Below are 11,365 nucleotides of genomic sequence, written 5' to 3'. Positions count from 1 at the left end.
TAAAGACTACTTGTTACTAAGGTGGAACAGGGAAGATAAACCAATGCAAAAGCTAGATGGTATTTTCCCCACCACCACCAAAAAAAAGGTTTAATGTCTCAGAAAGAGAACAGATTCATCCTCCAATATGTGTGAAACACTGATTTATTAATGGTCATCCATAAAATTTAAAACACCATATAACCACAGCTTACTTGATTTTTCACTCCTATATATAACCTGATTAATTTAAAAGAATTAAAATATAAATATTCGGATTTAAGTTGAATTGTTTTTGGCTTTGATCCAAATATATTCTTCCATTGGGGTTTTCAATTTATTAGTAAAGGTGGAGTTTTGTATATCCACGATGGTAATGATGAGTTACCACTGTGCTGTATAGCTATGACTTCACTGAAATATAGTCATTGCTAACACATACTTCTTAAGTGACCTTTCAAAACTGCAAGTAATGATTATCACGGGGAAAAAAAGCAAGAACATAAAAAGTTTCATTGGAAGAAAAAAAGGGTGCAACTTAACTGAGTGTTTCTCCTTGATTTCCTGACCCAGGATTATTTCTACCGATGAAGTTATTTTTTAAAATTTAATGGATTGTTTCCATTTATCTTTAAGAAATCTTCTTTCATAGGGCATCTTACAACTACTTAATGACAAGGACAATCTGTGCATTAGATTCTGCTTTTGGAAGCAAAATGTTTGGGGCCAGGATTGGCAAAAACCTTTACTTGTATTGAACTGCAAAAGAAGATAGCCAGCTAGCATCTATTAATTATGGATGTCTGGGTCAATATAAATTCTATTCATTCTCCTGTCAATATAGTAGGAAAGCATTCCAGGATGCCTTCATTTTAATGCATTTTTTAAAATTTATTTGAAAAATCTGCTTTTATACAAGTTTTTCCAATGTCATTTTTAATATAAAAGCTTTCATAAATTTTTTAAATGATTCTTTTTCCAAATGTTTTATTTTATACACAGTATATATTTTATACACAGTGTATTTTATACAAAGTATAAAATTCTAAATGTAAAATTTCTTTCAGAATCATATATCCTTTGTAGGATATTTATTTATTTATTTATTTATTTATTTATTTATTTATTTATTTATTTATTTATTTATTTATTTATTTATTTATTTAAATTTCTATGCCGCCCTTCTCCCGCAGGACTCAGGGCGGTGAACAGCCACGAGATAAAACAACATAAATACAAAAATTTAAAATGAATTAAAAATGAATTAAATAATTTGGCTGAATTAAAATGCCCCATAATTTAAAACAAATTTAAAATTTACATTTAAAAATTTTCATTTAAAAAGGGGAGAAGATTTAGGCCAGGCCAGCTTGATGGAATAGGAAAGTCTTAAGCGCGCGACGGAAGGTGCGAAGATCCGGGATCCTCCGTATCTCCGGGGGGAGCTCGTTCCAGATCATAGGTGCCCCCACAGAGAAGGCTCTCCCCTAGGGGCCGCCAGTCGACATTGTTTGGCCGACGGCACCCAGAGGAGCCCCTCTCTATGAGAGCGTACTGGCCAGTGGGAGGCTATTGGTGGTAGAAGGCGGTCCCGTAGGTATACTGTATCCCCATGCATATTTGTTTCTTTTGAAGATTTTGACTTGAAAGATAGGCAGTGGTGAAATCTACTCAGTACTACTTTCTTTTTTCATGAAGTCTTTCCTGATAGTTCTTTTTTATTTTTTTTATTTTCCAATTTTCCAATTTAAATAACAATAAGCATTTTTTAACAGTACTGTGTCATATGCCTCTTACAGTTATCTACATTTATTTCTATACATTTTTGTTTCTCTGTTCTAACCACGTATCCCAAACCTCGTAAAATTCTGTTTCTTCCTTGCCTTTTATTTCTAATGTGAGCTTATACATCTCGGCACATTCTAATATATTATGAATAATCCTCTCGTTGGCTTGTATATTTTCAAGTTTCCAACATTGGGCATAAACAATTCGTGCTATTGTTACTATATATAAAATGATATGTTGGAGTTGCTTCTTTATCTTTTGATTAATTATTCCTAATAAAAATAATTCAGGTTTAAATTCAATTTGTTCTCCTGTTATCTCCTGTAACCATCTCCTTATCTGTTCCCAATATTTCTTTGCTTTCAGGCATTGCCACCACAATGGTAGTTCTTATGGTTTATGCTATTGGGGAGACTCAGAATGAGCTATGGCTACTGAAAGATTCTAAGTAAAACAAAAGGACTAACATATAGGTAGTCCTTGACTTATGACCATAATTGAGCCCAAAATTTATAGCTTAGTTGCACCATTGTTAAGTGAATCTGGGTTCCCCGTGGACTTCGCTTGTCAGAAGTCGCAAAAGTTGATCACATGATCCCAGGACACTACAACCATCATAAATACATACCAGTTGCCAAGTGTCCGAATTTTGATCATGTGACAATGGAATGCTGCAATAGTCATAATTGAGAAAAATGGTCATAAGTCACTTTTTTCAGTGCTGTTGTATCTTCAAACAGTCACTAAATGAAAGGTTGAAACTCAATAACTACCTGTAGAAATAAAAGAATCGATAGGGCAATTGCTCAGTATAGTCAGCAAAAGGCTAACAGATAATACAGAAAAAGCTATTCAAATTCTTATTTTGAGGAAATGCATTCTACCAGTTGAGTATGAACATCAGAGGTAAACGGCCTGATTTAAAATATGACCCGGAAACACCTATCAATTTCAAACTTGATTTTTCAGGACTAAATTAATTTTATTTTAGTATACCAGAGGAACTTTGCTGTTAGTCGGGCTGAAACTCTATGTATTAGCTTTGAGAAGTCCCAGAGAACAGTAAAGTGACAAATAATTGGAGAAGAAATGTACTTTATGTCCAAACCAAAGAAAAAGCAAGATAAACAACAGACTAGCTAATCTAACATAGATGCAGGAGCCCTGGTGGCACAGTAGTTACAATGCAGTATTGCAGGGAAACTCTCCCACAGCCTGGAGTTTGATCCTGACTAGCTCAAGGTTGACTCATCTTTCCATCCTTCCGAAGTCAGTAAAATGAGATTGTTGGGGGCAAATATACTGACATTGTAAACCACTCATAAAGTGCTGTAAAGCACCATGGAGTAGTATGTAACTATAAGTGCTATTGCTATTACTATGCAGTACTTTGAGTGTGAGCACTTATAGTGTTTCAGAGTATATGGAGACACTCACACACACTTACCTGCAATTCTTTAAAGAGGCTGCCTTTTTTTATATATCACATGACCTTTCTACACAATTACCATGTGATTTTGGGAAAAGGTACACAAAATTGGGCAAAGGTTCCCATTGTCCGAGTCATGGTTTCTTCCTGCACAACATCATCCAATAGACATGAGTCCAGAAGGACATAAGTTACCAACTTAATTCCTTCAGAAGCAGCAACCGTGCAGAGCATCTTAATAGATAAACAACACCTGTTTCCTGTTAGATTTAATTTTAGCCTCTTTTTTTCTGTATATATTCTAACAGTATCCTGGCAATATAGTGATTAATTCTAAAGTTATTGATTTGTAAGCACCTTGAAAACAATGTAGTAATTAACAGAAGCCAGAAGTCTAGTGTAGCAATTGTAAAAAAAAAAAAAAAATGTTGGAGTAGGAGTTTATAACAAAGTAAATATAGTTAGCCTTAATAATAGGCTTCTAAAATAGCAAATGCAATGTTACTGGTAAGTTGTATCTGCTTCTGTAATTCCCAAACATTAGGAGGCAATCATTTCACTTTCTTCTGCATTGTCAGATTGTATCTTCAGTATTATGTCCATTGCTAGAATACTTAAGAAGGATTAAGATAAGCTTGAACAGGTTAAACAAAGGGCAAAAAGAATGGCCAGGAGATTAGAAAGTAAATCATATGAAGTAAGATTGAAGGAACTGGGTATGTTTAGAGAAAGCTGAGGGACATCATAAAATATAATCACTTTTTTCAACAACAGTAGATGTTAGACAACTATCCAATATTTTAATCTAGCACACTGCTAAGCAGAAAATGGGGAATTGCCTCAATAAACTTCATTATTTCACTCATAAAAAAATCTATGATAGATAACTGACCTTTGTACAAATGTGAATTTTAATTTAAAAGGCTTATTGTTGCAAACATATCTATCATCTTTTCTTCAAAGTTATAAGTGAAATGTCAGTTTGACAATTATGAGATGGGATGGACATAAAAAGGGAAATAAGCTGGAAATCCAATTGTCTCCAATGGTTCTTATAGGAAAAAATGCAAATATTACTTTCATAATGAAGTGACTTTCAGAATTACGATACCGAGGACACATTTCCTTGATTCAGTATGGCTTCAAAGATAAGAATTGATGTTGCCTTTGAGGATAGTGCTTGCCTATTATTCTAAACAGCATACGTTAAGAAGGATTCAGAATATTCATTAAGTGCCTGGAAGAGAACAAAGGAAAACAGATATCAGTAGCCTAAAATGTCCCTATCTTTGGTAAAAAGATCAGAAACAGATTGCAGTTAAATTTATTTTCTGGTGTCTTCCAAACCAATTAAGTCTTTAAACAGTTAAGTTAGCAAACAATCAACTATTACCTACCTTCTCAACAGGTTCTAGAAAAATAATCAAGAAGACTTGCATTGCAAAGCCATTTAATCCTCCAGCACCATCTTCCTTTCATTTAAATAAAATTTGGCATTTATACTTGAGGATCATTTTGCTTTAGATCCTGAACTTGGGGAAATGAATTGCCCATATGATGTGCACTGAACTGTGATGTGTATCAATCATTGAGGCTTGCATCTATCAACATTTCATATATAATAAAGGCAATAAGGCCTTGTAAGGCAATAAGTCTTCTGCATGTCTCAGAATGTAAATGAATGCCCAACATCTAAAGCCATGGATTTCAATGAGCACGATCTTAGATATTTCTGTCTGTGCAACGATATTGATATGTTGGGGAGTGGAAGTGGGGGAGTGTTCTACCATGAACTATCAGAATAAAGTGCAGAAAGAATAAAAACCTCATTCCAAATGGATCTTCTCTCTTTCTTAATTTTTCTTTGTATTTTATTGTATAATAAATCTTAGTAAGGAAAGGAAGGTTAGAAACTGGATAGTAATTGTGGATCCAGGGGAACAGACCAATTACTATTCAAAGGCTGTTGATATTAATCTCTTACTTCCTCCCCACTATCTGAAGAAACCAGGAGAGGAAAAGTTACAGGCTACCAGTGGTCAAAGATATCGTCTCTGTTTCAATTACCCCAGGAGGCTAGGCAATGGCGTTTTGCCTAATCCAACCTTTTTTGGGTATATTCTATGGGACATTTCTGCTCTGCATACTCTCATCTGCTGCCAGTCATTTCCAAAACTGCTCTTTGTTTGCAACATTTATAGGTTTAGGGACTAGTAGGAAAAATGATAAGAGTCCTGCTAGTTTCTGCTTCTACCTTCAGAGGGGCTCAAGGTAAGCAGTAGCAGTATTCCAATGCTTTCCACAATCTTTGTACTGCAGCTATGACTTGTTCCTGGAGATATTTTAGGATAGAGGCCTATGATGACTTGTAAATCTGCACCCAAAAATTCTGCTAGGTGATAGGTCAGTGGATAAGAGAAAGGTCTCAGATAAGGTAAAAGTTATCTTAATACACCATATTCCAGCTCCTCTTTTCTTCATCTCAGACCTGTCAACTGCATTGATCTATCAGCCAGGTTATTTTGGACAGAGTTCTATCAGAGTTCTATCAGAGTTCCAAGACCAACAAACCTGTATCTATAAATAGCTGAAATGACAGGTCAAGGGATAGATCAAACCCCTTCAATATGTAAGCAATTGCCTTACTGAACTGGTATTTTGGGATAGCAATCTACCAATTTTTGAGAAGATTATAAATGTATGTTCAAAAATAACCCATGACAGCTTTTCTTGTACAAAGCACTTCAGGGCAACTTAAAAGGTGGCTAAAGCCCATGTCAGGTACCTCAGCATACATATCCATCACACAGAAAGACCATGCCGAGTGACAGGAGAAATAAAGATAGGGGTATTCAACTGACCTGCAGTGAAGCTCATTTATGAAAAGCCCACAGGCATGAGTGAGGGCAAAAGGATTGTCACCATGCTATTCTTCAAAATGGACAGAACAACTAAATAGGTTAAACGAATGTTAGATTATAATTTGGCATTACCAGTTAAGTGAGTTTTATGAGGCCATGAGTTTATAAATAATTTATTTATAATTATCAGATTATAAATTTTATACAGTGTGTCACAGTTATACTTTTAAACAATAGGAATGCTATGAGGTTCTGAAGTTCATTATTTAGGCAATGGTGATGATGTTACAACACTAACTTCTCAATTAATGGTGTGGTTTACAAAATCTCTGTAAGGTTATATGGGAAATCTTTTCTAAAATTGGTTTTACTAATACATGCCAGTTATTTAGCATTATGTGTAATGTAACTGTCATCGCAATTATTATTATTGGATTTTTAAAAAATCTTATGGTTATACATTCAAAAGTAGCTTAACATCTGGATTTTTCCCTCTCAACTAGCATTTGGAGATCAATTCAGAAGTATTAATCATTTTTATGGGTCTAGAGATTTTTAATTCTTAGAAAGCCACAATAAATGTCATCAAGAAATATTTCTCACAATGAAAATGGTGCCCACTTTGGCAGCATACGTACTAAAACTGGAACATCTGAAAATGCTGCATTGCAAAGTATATGCTTCAGAAATTAGACTCATGGCATTGTTTCCAACACGCAAAATTTTTATTTTACTGTAATGGAAGTAAAGAACAGCCTAAATTATTCTAGGAAGATCTGTTTGTTGAAGTAAACATTTTTTGCTAAATCTTAACGTTAATAATCATATTATTAATGTGAATCGTATTATTATGTGAAATATGTATTTTCAATTAAATGTTTGAATTGTTTTTGTTTCCAACTACTCATTATTTGTTTTTGTTTCCAACTATTGATCATCCACATTTTTGCAGCTAGACACGGTAGCCTTAAATCTCATGAGAATGTCATATTTTATTAACATAAAAATAATTTTCATAAGCAACATTAAGAATTATAACTTTAGATGAAGGATGCCGATCCAAAGTTACCCTGGTTCTAATAAGAAAGAAAATAAAATATAGAAATGAGAAAACAGTTTTAAAAATAAAGACTAGTCCAGTTTTTCTGTTTAATTTGGCCTTTCTTAGTTCATGCAGTCCAATATCATCACTGAGATAATTTTCACTCTTATTATTTTAATGAAAAAAGACTCATGTTACAGTGATCTAATGCTTTTGTTTACTTGTGACCATTTGGTGCAAATGACTGCTCAATTAAGCAATTGTAACTTACCTAAATTGTCCCTGCTTCTTTTTACGATAATTAGGCTGCCTTGTTAAAGGGAAATTGATAAGAAGGCAGAATGAGTCATTGTCTCAACCAATATGAAATTAGCACTTTAATTTCATTTGGGAAATCCAAGATGGAATTATTAAGACCTTGTTCCCACAAAGAGTAAAAGAATAACACTTAGATTTTCCAATGAGCCTTTTTAGTCATGACATATTTTCACAGGACTGATGCTACAGAATTAACAGAACAAGGTTGCTTAAACCATGGCCTGAGGAGGCCTGAGTACAATTAGATTTGATATATCATTCCAGTAATTCTGTAAATAACTTATGAGTAAATTATTTTCAAAGAAAGAAATCATTTGAGATTTCTGGGGACTGTGTAGAACTAAAAATTAAAAATTAAATAAATAATTAAAAATTAAATCTGAATTTGCCCATATGGAAATGCGCAGAAGTAATGATTCTGCTGGGATTCTACCCATAGATAAGCATAGAAATTGTCCCACATAATTACGAAATGTATGATATACGATCAGATCCAAAAATTCCACCACCGACAGACAGTAATTTAGGACTAGGCCTGGCACTTGAGGCGCAAGTGAAAATATTATTTTCTGATCTGCAGCCATTCATAAATTGAATAACTCTCCCTACATTCTTTTTCCTGAATTTATTTGCAAAGGATGCTGATAGCTTCTAACTAAAGCAAATGGAAATTTTAAGTAGCCACAATTTTGAGACTTACCCAACTATAATGCTTATACTGGAAATGACATTGCATAAATCCACCCATTTCCAACACTAGATGGCAGTATTATGGGGCCCTCAGAGCCTTACAAATTTTGAATAAATTTTAATGATTTATTTTATAACAAAAGTATGATATAATTCTGTTCCAATGTTTAATTATTATATATACTATATATATTTCTTCCTCTTCTTATATTCCCCTTAACATAGTATTTTTTCTAGTCCTGTATGTTTGTTTTCCCTAAAGCAGAGTATCCTAAACTTTATCTTTCATTACCCAAAACCATTTATCAGAAAGTCCTTTTTACTCAGATGTAAGTAAAGCATTTTAAATCATTTTATATGTCCCTGTTGTGACTAGGTAATAGGTTTGTGTATCATTACCCAAAGAAAAAACACCAAGTTTGGAGGTATTTAGCCAGGTTTGGAAGCACTGCTCAAAAGCGTGTGAGTTCCTGTTTGATGATCAATCAACAGTCTTTATTTTGCCCTAAATTGATTAATTGGTTCTTCTTGTATCCCATAGAATTCATACTGTTTTCAAGTCCATAAATTATTTTAGGCTCCAATTTGGATTCCAAGTGTCATATTTTCCATTCCTGTAGTTCTTCATAAAATTCAGAGATGGTATAATCCTTGTTTCACTTTCTTCTCAATTCTGAAATACTTTGACCAAATTCAACTCTTACAGTATCATCTTATTCCTCCTAATACCACAGCCATATCACACTTGCACAATCATAGGCTTTGTTTGGAGGAGGAAGAAGTGAAGGAGGAAGAGGAGGGGAGAGGGGGAGGAGGAGGAGGAGAGCGAGGAAAAATATAAATAGACTTTTAGAAGATCTTGTTTGGAGACCTTTTTAAACAAGACTTTAAAAAAAGAAAAGAAAACAAGAACAGTCGTGTACATCATTAAACTTTGCCCATATGGAAAAATATTGATCAGTTTTCCGATGATATCAATAGAAAGCTAGTTCACAAAAATGATTTCATATTGTCAGTCCAAGATTTTAAACTGCATTATCTTCTCAGCAATGAGAAGTAATATTTTTGCTGCTCATGCTCGATAAATCTATAATTCTTTCTGTAGTGATGCACTCCAAGCATTTGCTAGGTAATGCAAAATGCTGTATATTTGCACTGTTAAGTCATATTGATCTTCGTAACATGGTATTAACAAATGTATAGATATGCTATACAAAATATGCTGATGGTGGGAGAAGCTTACAGTATAAACCAGAGATTCCTCATGCAGCTTACACTTCAAGCATAATAAGACTGACAGCCAATCCTTCTAAAACATTTCTTAGGTTCTCTAGCAATGGGAATCACATCCACCTTATATTAGATATTTGATTTAGGTCTCCTCCCTCTTATGAAACCTATTCATTTGTTCTTGTCATATATAGCTTAATTTTTCTGTGTGAGATGTTAAGCAAAACTTCGCTTGTATGATAAATTGTACTATTGTACAGTAATTTCCAGTAATTTTCTCATATTTCCCTTCCTCAGATTAGGTATATAGACTAGTTTTTCCAGTCCCTGGCCCAGTCTTCTTCCATATTTGTGACATAAAGGCATTCAAACTTTAATACCCGTTCTGCAGTTTTAACAGTTCAATAGCCATTTCATCTGAGTCTGATAGTTTTCTGTTTAATACCTGGCCTATTGCTTGTTGTAAGAGACGCGGTGGCTCAGTGGCTAAGACGTTGAGCTTGTCAATCGAAAGGTCAGCAGTTCAGCGGTTCAAATCCCTAGTGCCACGTAATGGGTGAGCTCCCGTAACTTGTCCCAGCTTCTGCCAACCTAGCAGTTCGAAAGCACATAAAAAACGCAAGTAGAAAAATAGGGACCACCTTTGGTGGAAAGGTAACAGCATTCCATGCGCCTTTAGTGTTTAGTCATGCTGGCCACATGACCACGGAGACGTCTTCGGACAGCGCTGGCTCTTCTGCTTTGAAACAGAGATGAACACCGCCCCCTAGATTTGGGAACGACTAGCACATATGTGCGATTTGGGAACCTTTACCTTTACCTTATTGCTTGTTGTACCATAATTTCTGTGGTTCCTGAATATAATGGCTCTATGTAGAATGGTTTTCTGTATTAACTTCCAACTCTCTTTAACTCATTTCTTTCTATAAGATCTTTTCAAGAATTACCTTTGTTTATTCCCACTTTTAAACTGTAAATGTTTGTGTGATTTTTCTATTTTTCATACAAAGTATCTCAACTTCTCTTTCTCTGTTTTCCTCTATTGGTGGACATTCTTGAAAGAGATAAATTTCTTTGTCCTTTCAGGCTTGAGAATGAACTTTATGTTTAATCGTCATTATGTATTCTTCTTGTTTCCCAAAACTTTTATCCTACACCTTTTTATAGATGCCATGTTCTTAAAGATATCTGAACAATTGTCACTTTGAAACTTTAGTATTTTTTTTTTTGCATTGGAGTTTTATTTCTTTCCATAGCTAACCCAAGTTTTCTTTCACATAAGTTATATATATTGAATCAGTTCTTCTTATCTTCCATCTGAATGTCCTGTTGTATGGCAGATAGCTTTATATAGCTGAAAGAATGGATCAGGAGAGAGAAACAGTAAAGTTAGGACAAAACATTAAGAAGAAAGTATTCTTGAGGCTTTGCATTGTGGCAGGAAAAAAATGTCAAGGTTTATTTAAGAAACAAGATGGTGATAGGAAAACCTGAATTACTTAAATATATCTAAAGCTAAGACTGCAGGATGTTCTCCTCCATTATAGGGAATATGAGCCAAGTAAATACCTGAACTGCATAGATCAAGTTAAAACAGAAAGAAAACTAAAGACTTGACTGCACTGGTCAAGTTAGAAGAAAAAGAAAACTAAAACTGGAGAAGAAAGAAGTCATGAAAGCTCTGAGAATATCAGTCTAACCAGTAGGAAGCATGTTACGAGGAGATATACACAATAAGTATTGGCCAAGCAAAGAGATAAAATGCAGATTCTCTCTGCAAACAATTTTTACATCTATTGGCTGAAATGGTCAGTAAATCTAGAGGCACGGAAAGTTGGTACAAGAAAGATTGAATTCGATGTATTCTACTAATAAAATATTGTTATCTTATCTAATTTTTCTAAAAAAATGTTTATCTAATATTGATTTTGTGCCATCAAGTTGATATATACTCTTAAGTTTTCACATTATATTTTCTCATTATGTGAAAATTAAGTTTTCATATAATTTGTCTCAATATAATAATTT

The 11,365-nt window shown here is 34.0% G+C and overlaps 1 long non-coding RNA gene across 1 annotated transcript; it reads right to left on the bottom strand.

Moving 5' to 3' along the window:
- Nucleotides 1-4,086: 4,086 nt before the first annotated feature.
- Nucleotides 4,087-8,190, bottom strand: LOC117678812 (uncharacterized). The gene is made up of 2 exons (XR_004595134.3): nt 8,118-8,190; nt 4,087-4,433 (listed from the first exon to the last, which is right to left on the bottom strand). It is a non-coding gene; the product is annotated as an uncharacterized LOC117678812 (long non-coding RNA).
- Nucleotides 8,191-11,365: the final 3,175 nt, after the last annotated feature.

The sequence above is a fragment of the Pantherophis guttatus genome, chromosome 6, assembly GCF_059756535.1.
Source record: "Pantherophis guttatus breed Tessera chromosome 6, ASM5975653v1, whole genome shotgun sequence".
Taxonomy (NCBI): domain Eukaryota; kingdom Metazoa; phylum Chordata; class Lepidosauria; order Squamata; family Colubridae; genus Pantherophis; species Pantherophis guttatus.
The sequence above is the reverse complement of the archived record's forward strand: the minus strand, read 5'-3'. Positions and strand labels throughout refer to the sequence as shown.